Below are 11854 nucleotides of genomic sequence, written 5' to 3'. Positions count from 1 at the left end.
CAGTTGTTTTTATGTTGAGAAGAGTTCCCCGTTTAATTAAAAGTGGTTACCCAGAATCCCTCGGTTCTACCGGGCAGCTGTCACCCTGTATTGAAGAACCAATTTGTCATCTTACTGGGAGCAGTAATCCCTTCTAATTCAGTTACCAATCTGCTGGGGGAGCAGAGGGCATAAGAGGATTGGAACATTTGCTAAATTAGATAAGTCAAAATAACAAATTGGGATGGAGGGGGCAAGTAACGAAGGGTCCCTGGCATCATCGTACCAATGGGAACACCTGTGAGGGCGAACTTCTGGCCAGCAACACGCAACAACGGGGCAGAGGGAGATGTACTGTATGCAGAAACTCAGTGATTACCAGCCTTCTAAATTGAAACATAGTTGTATAGACATTGACTGCTCATAAGGAGAACTTGTCTCACACTTTTTTTTTAACATATATATTTGGGATCCCATTCTTTATGTCCCCAGCATTCCTTTGCTGTATAAACCTCTCGTAGAGCTGGGAGGCAGTTCCATGCACCCACTATCCTTTCAGTGCAGAAATACTTTCTAAGATTTCCCTTGAGCCTCCCACCCTCCTGCTTATTTCCGAATAGGATCTGTCGTTCTAGCCGTTCTCTTTCTTTGTAAACTTCCTATTGATCATTTTTATATTTAGCATAGGTTGAACTTGATGGACGTACGTCTTTTTTCAACCTCATCTACTATGTAACTGTGTTACTATATTAGAGATTCTCTCACCATGTTCCCTTTCTCCTTTGTCTCTAAATGCACATATTGATCTCCTTAAGTATTTGATTAACATCCTATGCCCGGGGTAGCCAACCTCCTTTGTTCTTCTGTTTATACAGTAATTATGAAGCTGTCATTAGTTAAATGTTATTTATATTATGCCTAACCGGTTTTACACCTACCCAGACACGGAAAAATTCTTATTTCAGGGTCTGGATAGAGGAAACGCAAAGTTTAGATACAATGTAAATAAGGTAACAGTAAGTCCTCGTGTTTTCACCTTAACAGACTTTAGTGGCTATGTGATGTTATGATAACATCTCATTTGCATATAATTTGTATGTCGTGACTAATGTCCATTATACTTGACACTGCTCTTTACGGGGAAAACACAGCTTAACATTACGTTATTGTCCTTTGAAGATATACCGTTAGACTTAAAGTAACATTAAGTTAGGTTAATGTGACGTTGAGTGACTTAAAGGAGCTTTTAGCACTATGCTAGAGAATTTGCACTATCCATGGGAGATATACTGTACATTGTGGCTCCATAAATGATGTAAACTGCATCGTTCTGACTTTGTCTGATTTTTGCGTCAATGTCTTAAGATTCATTGGGGACTATGTACAGAAGTTAAAATAAAATGGACAAATCATAGAAATTGTTCTTAAGGACCTCGATTACCTTCAGCGTGCGCCGATCGCCATTTGTGAAGGTGCTCCTAATGCACAAATTTCAGCATTAGCGTGCCCTGCGGCAGATAACGCTCCCACCTGCAGAATCCTATGTATGGGACAGAAAAGGGATGTGTTTAAGGACGACTTTACTTTTGCCCTGGAACTAACTAGTTAATGTTGACACCTCTGTTTTGCCCATTTTTTTACTGCTACCACAGAGATGGCAATAGTGTCAGTATTCATCATAAGATTAGGTTTACACCAATGCAGTATTTTAATTGTCTAGCAATGCCTATATTTTTCTAGAACAAATTCTTGAAAAAATGTTTTATTAAAGTGTAAAAGACATATTTAAGATACTTTTTTTAACTTTACAATAAATGAAATATAGAAAAATATGATATTTAATGTATATAGAGATATACTCTCTCTGTATGTCTGTATGTATATATGTATGTGTGTATATATATGGGTGAAGGAGCTCTGCGTGTAGAGAGGCAAGTACCCTCTACACTAGGCCCCATACCCCCAGGCCCAGTTAGACCCTGAGTCACAGTCAGTTTGAGTAATGTAGGGACAGGCCCTTGTATAGGAACCTGTCACTTTAGAGAGAGAGAGAAGTGTAAGAACCAGAGACTGTCGCAGCACCATTACAGAGGTTTGGGATCAGCACTCTTCAAGCACAGCAGCAGCCAACTGGGTGGGATCGCCCTGGAAGGTATCCCTGACACATCTTCATCGTCGGGTCCTTTGTGAAGTTTGTTTGCAGGCCCGAGCGCTGGAGTGCTCGGCAGGTAACATCCATAAGTGCACCAACTATAAATCAGTACATAGTGGCTGCGCAGTCACACACACACACATACCTTACTTTGGGGGGTGGGGTTGTGGTGTGGGGAGTTGGACACGGTGTGGGTACATGGTGAGGGGTTGCGTCCTGCGAGACGCGTGAGTTACTGTGTCTCCTATACAGAGGGACACTTACTGTATGTCATGCAAGGTTATGGTTACCATTAGTAAAGTCACTGTTTCTTTTATATGCTGTTTACGTAGTATTACATTATTGTCCTGTGAGGAACCACTCCCGCTCTGCTGGGAGCCATCGCAGGTGGAGGCGCTGCACTTGGTAAGAGGTTATCGGTATACATATGTGTTGCCCCAGGCTCTCCATGGCGGAGGCTTAGGCCCTGCGAGCCAACAGGTTAGACAGCATTGGTAGCGTACTGTATTCAGTAGGAAACAGGGCTACATATATATATATATATATATATAGCTATATTTATTTATATACCAGTATATTGAGATGTATATACCTATATATGCACAGAGCGATTCAGCAAGTCTCTTCTGTTTCTTTTAAACTGATTCACTACATCGGCTAATAGTTTGGATTACTTGCGGTCACATTACATTTCTGCAATCAATTACAGGTAAGATTACATTTGTAAAGTGCAAGATAAATTAGGGACATGCACAGTGATTAAGCTATTTAAGTAAGAAGCATGAATCAGCATGTAGGTGTGATTTGTGAACACTAAAAAGCAATTTAAGTAAATAGTGGTGATTTTGCTCTGCTCGCATCAGTGAGGGATCTTGGGAAGGATTTTTAAGCAATTAGTAGAGGAGTTGCCTGGAGCCAGGGCCAGCCTGGCCTTTGGCGGTGCCCAAGGCGGCATGCCGGCAGCGGAGTCCCTCCTCCTGCAGTAATGACGTCACGGCGTAACGTAATATCACGTTGTCATGACAACACCTCGTGTTGACAGGGCCGCCAACCGGTGAGGGACAAAGGGTACTGGTGTCCCAGGCCCGTGGGTGTGGGGGGCCTGGCCGCCCGGGCCCCCTGCGCGTCTGGGCACCAGTTAATTAAATAAATACATTTTAAAAAAAAGTTTAAAAAAATGGCGGCGATTCCCTGCGGTCCTGGCGTGCATGGGACGGAGGGGGAAGTACCAGCTTCTCAGCTCCTCCTGCGGCCCGCTTCCCCCCCCCCTGCTCCCAACGTGGGACGGAGGGGGAAGTACCAGCTTCTCAGCTCCTCCTGCGGCCCGCTTCCCCCCCCCCCTGCTCCCAACGTGGGACGGAGGGGGAAGTACCAGCTTCTCAGCTCCTCCTGCGGCCCGCTTCCCCCCCCCCCCTGCTCCCAACGTGGGACGGAGGGGGAAGTACCAGCTTCTCAGCTCCTCCTGCGGCCCGCTTCCCCCCTCCCTGCTCCCAACGTGGGACGGAGGGGGAAGTACCAGCTTCTCAGCTCCTCCTGCGGCCTGCTTCCCCCCTCCCTGCTCCCAACGTGGGACGGAGGGGGAAGTGCCAGCTTCTCAGCTCCTCCTGCGGCCCGCTTCCCCCCCCCTGCTCCCAACGTGGGACGGAGGGGGAAGTACCAGCTTCTCAGCTCCTCCTGCGGCCCGCTTCCCCCCCCCTGCTCCCAACGTGGGACGGAGGGGGAAGTACCAGCTTCTCAGCTCCTCCTGCGGCCCGCTTCCCCCCCCCCCCTGCTCCCAACGTGGGACGGAGGGGGAAGTACCAGCTTCTCAGCTCCTCCTGCGGCCCGCTTCCCCCCTCCCTGCTCCCAACGTGGGACGGAGGGGGAAGTACCAGCTTCTCAGCTCCTCCTGCGGCCCGCTTCCCCCCTCCCTGCTCCCAACGTGGGACGGAGGGGGAAGTGCCAGCTTCTCAGCTCCTCCTGCGGCCCGCTTCCCCCCCCCTGCTCCCAACGTGGGACGGAGGGGGAAGTACCAGCTTCTCAGCTCCTCCTGCGGCCCGCTTCCCCCCCCTGCTCCCAACGTGGGACGGAGGGGGAAGTACCAGCTTCTCAGCTCCTCCTGCGGCCCGCTTCCCCCCCCCCCTGCTCCCAACGTGGGACGGAGGGGGAAGTACCAGCTTCTCAGCTCCTCCTGCGGCCCGCTTCCCCCCCCCCTGCTCCCAACGTGGGACGGAGGGGGAAGTACCAGCTTCTCAGCTCCTCCTGCGTCCCGCTTCCCCCCTCCCTGCTCCCAACGTGGGACGGAGGGGGAAGTACCAGCTTCTCAGCTCCTCCTGCGGCCCGCTTCCCCCCTCCCTGCTCCCAACGTGGGACGGAGGGGGAAGTGCCAGCTTCTCAGCTCCTCCTGCGGCCCGCTTCCCCCCCCTGCTCCCAACGTGGGACGGAGGGGGAAGTACCAGCTTCTCAGCTCCTCCTGCGGCCCGCTTCCCCCCCCCCTGCTCCCAACGTGGGACGGAGGGGGAAGTACCAGCTTCTCAGCTCCTCCTGCGGCCCGCTTCCCCCCCCCCCCTGCTCCCAACGTGGGACGGAGGGGGAAGTACCAGCTTCTCAGCTCCTCCTGCGGCCCGCTTCCCCCCTCCCTGCTCCCAACGTTGGACGGAGGGGGAAGTACCAGCTTCTCAGCTCCTCCTGCGGCCCGCTTCCCCCCTCCCTGCTCCCAACGTGGGACGGAGGGGGAAGTACCAGCTTCTCAGCTCCTCCTGCGGCCCGCTTCCCCCCCCCTGCTCCCAACGTGGGACGGAGGGGGAAGTACCAGCTTCTCAGCTCCTCCTGCGGCCCGCTTCCCCCCCCCCTGCTCCCAACGTGGGACGGAGGGGGAAGTACCAGCTTCTCAGCTCCTCCTGCGGCCCGCTTCCCCCCCCCTGCTCCCAACGTGGGACGGAGGGGGAAGTACCAGCTTCTCAGCTCCTCCTGCGGCCCGCTTCCCCCCCCCCCCCCTGCTCCCAACGTGGGACGGAGGGGGAAGTACCAGCTTCTCAGCTCCTCCTGCGGCCCGCTTCCCCCCCCCCCCCTGCTCCCAACGTGGGACGGAAGGGGAAGTACCAGCTTCTCAGCTCCTCCTGCGGCCCGCTTCCCCCCCCCTGCTCCCAACGTGGGACGGAGGGGGAAGTACCAGCTTCTCAGCTCCTCCTGCGGCCCGCTTCCCCCCCCCCCCCCTGCTCCCAACGTGGGACGGAGGGGGAAGTACCAGCTTCTCAGCTCCTCCTGCGGCCCGCTTCCCCCCCCCCCTGCTCCCAACGTGGGACGGAAGGGGAAGTACCAGCTTCTCAGCTCCTCCTGCGGCCCGCTTCCCCCCCCCCCTGCTCCCAACGTGGGACGGAGGGGGAAGTACCAGCTTCTCAGCTCCTCCTGCGGCCCGCTTCCCCCCTCCCTGCTCCCAACGTGGGACAGAGGGGGAATTACCACCTCCACAGCTCCTCCTGCGGCCCGCTTCCCCCTGCAGCCAGCTTCCCCCGCGCCCCCCGAGCCCACCTCCCGTGGCCCTGTCTCCCACCAAGACCCTGTCACCCAGTCACTGTCTCCCACCCACCCACCATCATTCACCCACCTACCCACATTCACCCACCAACCGTCATTCACCCACCCACTGTCATTCAACTGTCATTCACCCACCCATCCACCCACTGTCATTCACCCACCCATCCACCCACTGTCATTCACCCATCCACCCACTGTCATTCACCCACCCACTGTCATTCAACTGTAATTCACCCACCCACCCACGGTCATTCAACTGTCATTCACCCACCCACTGTCATTCACCCACCCAACTGTCATTCACCTACCCACCCACTGGCATTCACCCACCCACTGTCATTCACCCACCTACCCGCCCACTGTCATTCACCCACCCACTTTCATTCACCCACCTACCCACATTCACCCACCAACCGTCATTCACCCACCCACTGTTATTCAACTGTCATTCACCCACCCATCCACCCACTGTCATTCACCCACCCACCCACTGTCATTCACCCACCCACCATCATTCACCCACCCACCATCATTCAAACAGTCATTCACCCACCCACTGTCATTCACCCACCGTCATTCAAACCGTCATTCACCCACCCACCATCATTCACCAACCGTCATTAACCCACCCACCCACCCACAGTCATTCAAACAGCCATTCACCCACAGTCATTCACCCACCCACAGTCATTCACCCATCCACCGTCTTTCACCCACCCACCGTCATTCAACCTCCCACCCACCGTCATTCCTCCACCCACCTACCATCATTCAACCGTCATTCAAACCGTCATTCAACCGTCATTCAACCGTCATTCACCCACCCACCCACCCACTGTCATTCACCCACTCACCCACCCACCATCATTCACCCACTCACCCACCCACCGTCATTCACCCAACCGTCATTCACCCACCCACCCACCATCATTCACCCACCCACCCACCATCATTTACCCACCCACTGTCATTCAAACCATCATTCACCCACCCATCGTCATTCACCCATCGTCATTCAAACCGTCATTCACCCACCCACCGTCATTCACCCACCCACCCACAGTCATTCAAACAGTCATTCGCCCACAGTCATTCACCCACCCACAGTCATTGACCCACCCACCGTCTTTCACCCACCCACCGTCTTTCACCCACCCACCGTCATTCAACCACCCACCCACCGTCATTCCCCCACCCACCTACCATCATTCAACCGTCATTCAAACCGTCATTCAACCGTCAGTCACCCACCCACCGTCATTCACCCACCCACCGTCATTCACCCACCCACCATCATTCACCCACCCACCGTCATTCACCCACCCACTGTCATTTACTCACCCACCCACCATCATTCACCCACCCACCCACCGTCATTCACCCACCCACCGTCATTCACCCACCCACCCATCATCCTTCACCCACCCACCCATCATCATTCACCCACCCACTGTCATTCACCCAACTGTCATTCTACTGTCATTCACCCACCCAGTCACTGTCACCCACCCACCTAGGCACTGTCACCCACCCACCTAGGCAGGCAGTCACATGTCTTTTGTTGAAAATATAAAAATAAACAGGTTGCTTTGTAATGTTGTTGTCGGTATCACAATAAGAAAACGGTTAAGTAAAAGTTGTGCACTAAAAGATATTTTGTTCATGGTAGGTGCGCTATGGGTTGGGGGGGGGGGGGGGCTGCTCCTTTCATTTGTCCCAGGCCCCATGATTTCTGTTCGCGGCCCTGCGTGTTCACATGATAATGTGATGATGCAGAAGGAAGGCCACTATGCATAAGGTAAGACCACCCCCCACCTAAACACGCACCTCCCCCAGCTACATGCACGCACCACCATCCTCCCCAGTCCCTACCTTGGGGTGAACAGTGGTGCGGTCCTGAACCAGTTCGGGGTCTCCCCAGCTCCCTCCTCCAGCTCTCTCCTCTCCTGTTGGGTGGAATTGGGGAGTCTGGGACCTCCCCGAAGACGCAGGGCCCAAGGCAACTGCCTTGCTCACCTTGCCCTAAGGCCGGTCCTACTCGGAGCAATAGTATAATGAGATGTATCAATGTTTGTCACTATGTAACAGAGCAGGGACGCGTTCATTTAAATCCACCAGGACTGAGGTGACGTTAACCTCTTTTGTTCAGCACCAATTGTACGAATCTCAGATAACAAGTTTCATATATAGGGAGCAGCAGCAGCACGTTGATGCACATGAAAACTTCCTCTCCACATGATACTGTACATACTATGAGGTTTATGTATCAAGGCAATTTTGCAGCAAAACTGGGGAGTTTTCACCCTGCACCTCTGTATCAAATCATTTTACTCCTATTTTCCCCTGTCTGCCCTAGCTTGTTCCATGGGGAGCGTTAGTAGGCGAAGGTGGGGAGGAGTTACACAGTGCACAGACTAGTAGAAATCTGATTGCCATTATTTGGAGTCAGGAAGAAATGTAATTTTCCCCTTATTTTTATTTATTTATTTATAAAAATGTTTTACCAGGAAGTAATACATTGAGAGATACCTCTCGTTATGAGAGTGCATTGGATAATTTATCACTGGGGGTTTTTGTTTGCCTTCCTTTGGATCAAAATACTGTAATTACAAATATAGGCTAAAGTATCTATTCTGAATTTTGCATACTGTAGGTTTAACTTGATGGACATATGTCCTTTTTCAATAAATCTATTATACAACTACACAACTATGCATCACATTCTGAGTCTCTCTGCGACACTTGTTTTGCCCTTTATTTGCACCCCAAAAATCTTCCATATCTGAATGTAAGAAACTGTCCTGTCCTGTACTGTTCACGCGTCGCAGCTCTGTTCCAAAAGACAAAGCCGTTTGTCTAACCACACTCTACATTACTGCAAAGACCCATATACTTTCTGAGCTGGAAAGCTGGGGTAAAACCCAGTGCAAAGAATTGCATCAGATTTATCAAAGGAGAAACTCTCATTGCTTTCAATAAGATGCCATTCCTTTGAATGATGCTATTGTTTGCACAGGTTTTCCCCCACTTCTGCAGATTGTACACTTTAGTAAATAAACTCCAATGTTTTCGATCTGGAACAGCACCACAAAGGGGCATATGTATCTAGGCAAAAGTGGAACGTTTCTTGGGCCACAACATTGCTCCAAATGTATCACAGAAAAAATCCTATTGGTTTCGTAAAGATTTTATACTTTATTACATACTAGCTGATATACCCGGCGTTGCCCGGGATGTAAATCCGTAATAGGTTGTATTATTTATAAATAGGGTAACTATAGGATGACTATTTGGTGGAAAGGTTGAATAATAATGTTGAAAAGAAACATGGAAGAAAATGTAATACGATGTTGTTTAAAAATGGTTTATTGTAAACACACCACAGTACAATGTATATTTTGGTGACATAAGTGATGTAAAAATGTGAGGTGTGTGTCCCGCTAGGGTGTGAGCGGGTGTTCAGTGCGGGTGGGTAGTGAGTGCTGGCTGTGGGTGGGGATCCCGCTAGGGTGTGAGGCGGCGGGTGTCTAGCGAGTGCGGGCGGCGGCTTGTCAATGATGTCGGTGCGTAGGGGTGGGAGGCGGCTGGTGTGTGTTGAGTGTGGCGGGTGGGTGAGAGGCGGCAGGTGTCTGTTGAGTGAGGGCAGTGGCTGTGGGGCGCAGGGGTGTGAGGCGGCGGGTGGCTGAAAGGCGGGAGGGCGACGGGAGTGTGGGCGGCGAGTGGGTGAAAGGCAGAGGCGGCAGTGTGGCGGGTTGGTGAAAGGCAGAGGGGGGGGAGAGGCGGGAGGTGGCAGGGGGAGAGGTGGGAGGTGGCGGGAGTACGGGTGGCGGAAGTACGGGTGGCGGGTGGGTGAAAGGCAGGGGTGGGAGGGGAGGGAAAGGCAGGGGCGGGAGGGGGGGAAATCCGGGGCGGGTGGAAGAGCGAGGGGGGTGGAAGGCCGGGGCCGGGGGGGTGGGGGAAGGCCGGGGCAGAGGGAGGGAAGGCAGGGGGGGAAGGTAGGGGCAGGGGAGAGGGAAGGCAGGGGCGGGGTGCAGGGGCACGGGGCAAGGGGGGTTGTCACTGTGTGTGCCAGTGTGTCTGTCACTGTGTGTGTCAGTGTGTCTGTCCCTGTGTGTGTCATTATGTCTGTCCCTGTGTGTGTCAGTGTGTCTGTGTGTCCGTCACTGTGTGTGTCAGTGTGTCTGTCAATGTGTGTGTCGGGGGTGTCAAAAACGGAGGGGGGGGTCAAAAACGGAGCTGGGGGGTGGTAAAAAACGGAGCTGGGGGGGTAAAAAACGGAGCTTGGGGGGGTCAAAAATGGAGCTGGGTAATTTAGGCACAGGGGTGTGAGCGGGGAGGGGAGGCTGTACGCAGGGGTGTGAGGCGGCGGTTTAGTTACTTACCTGGGCGGGAGGTGGCGGCGGCTGGTGTGTGTGTGTGTGTGTCACTGTTAGACCACACCGGCCAATGAGAGGTGTGCGGGGGCGGGCGGGCCAAGGGAGCCATCTCATTGGCCTGAGGCGGAGTGACCGGCCAAAGGTCCAATGTGATTGCCCCTAGACACAGGGACATGCAATGGTTTCAAATATATATATATAGATGGTGCAGTTTGTTTGCCCCAGAATTGCACCACGTTGCCATTATACATATGCCACAAGGGGTTGTGTGTATCAAGGCAACAGTGGTGCAATTCTGGGGAAACGCAAATGCCCCATGTGTATCAAAGGAAAAAATCCTAATGATTAAAATGTGAATTTTTTTCTTCGATACAGTACACATGGGGAAGCTTTTTGCCTCTGTCTTCCTACATGTGTTCCATTGTTTTCATAAATACATGTATGTTCCACCAAATCAGTCCCTCCCACCCCAGGGTGATATCAGGAGGCAAATGATGGGGATGTCTGTGTACTAAGGAAGTCTTATCAACGTCGCTTGACTGCAGAACAGGGGGGAAACTAGTGCAAAAATACTCCGCCAGGTTTGTCAAAGGAAAAAACTCCTTTGATTTCAATGAGAATTGATTTCCTTGATAAATGAGGTGCAGTTTTTGTGCTCTGGGTTTGCACACCTAAGCATCACAAATACAATTTTGGGCTTTAAATTGATGCACAGAAATCACAAAAGATATTATGTTTTTGTGCTTCTATATTATGTAACTAACCTTTTTATCCTATTGTGTGACTTAAATCAACAAAAAATGTTTTTGGGCAGGTATATTGCCCCAAACAAATGGGATGGATGTGACCCACCGATATAAATGGCATGTACTAAACATTTTTTATGTGTGAACCCAATAATATTTGAGCCTGTGTTAAAATCATCTGCCAAGTTAAAAACAAAGTCTGTTTATATTGTCAGCATCTTAAAGCACTTCTAATTCTGCACTATCTATCCACCATGGATTTATTTATTTTAAGCAGCATGGATGTTTCACTATATACATTAACAAAATTGATTAGTTTCACAATATAAAATATATTAGTCATATTTCATGTTTATTAATACTATTAAAAAAATACACAATTCTGTTCTGATCTAAATTGTATCAGTCAGGTATGCAACACAATGTAATATGTCAAAAGTCATTTCAGACAATGAACTATGCGTCATATGTAAAATGTCACAAGTGGTACATTGTAAGCTCTCCGTGACAGGGATTTCCTGTCCTATTGTCTGATTTTGCTTGTTGCACTTATTGTATTATAATTCCATGTGCTGTATTGTCTCTTTAGTAATGCGCTGAGTACAGCCCTGTGTGCTATATAAATATAGACATACATACAGAAGTCACTACTTTAGCACTGTAAAGTCAATGATCCTGTAAGTACATAGGCCCTATTGAACCTTTAAGGCAGCAATCCACACTTATTTGTGTCTTATTTGTCTAATTTACTTTAAAGCAGCAGTTCAAGCTTCCATTTAAAAAAAAAAAAAAAAAAACCTTTTCCATTCAATATGTCCATCATTACAATCTGCACACTGACAAGTGATTAGCTATGTTGCCGATCAATCCGTTCTCCTGTGATCGATTGGCAAAGATTCGGCTCGGGGGTTCATTAAATCACTGTCAGTGCTGCAGAAGAGTACCCAAGATGCAAAGTTCTGTGTAAAAGATCATGTGACCAGGCAGGCACTAGATACACAAACAGGGGTGTGCAAGAGTCTGTCTCAGAAGAGGAAGGAGATGTGACTTTGTAAATGGTTGCTATAGAAACAAAAATGTCTGTT

Source organism: Ascaphus truei, chromosome 7 (assembly GCF_040206685.1).
Source record: "Ascaphus truei isolate aAscTru1 chromosome 7, aAscTru1.hap1, whole genome shotgun sequence".
In the NCBI taxonomy this organism is placed as follows: Eukaryota; Metazoa; Chordata; class Amphibia; order Anura; family Ascaphidae; genus Ascaphus; species Ascaphus truei.
This window is presented reverse-complemented; position numbering follows the sequence as displayed.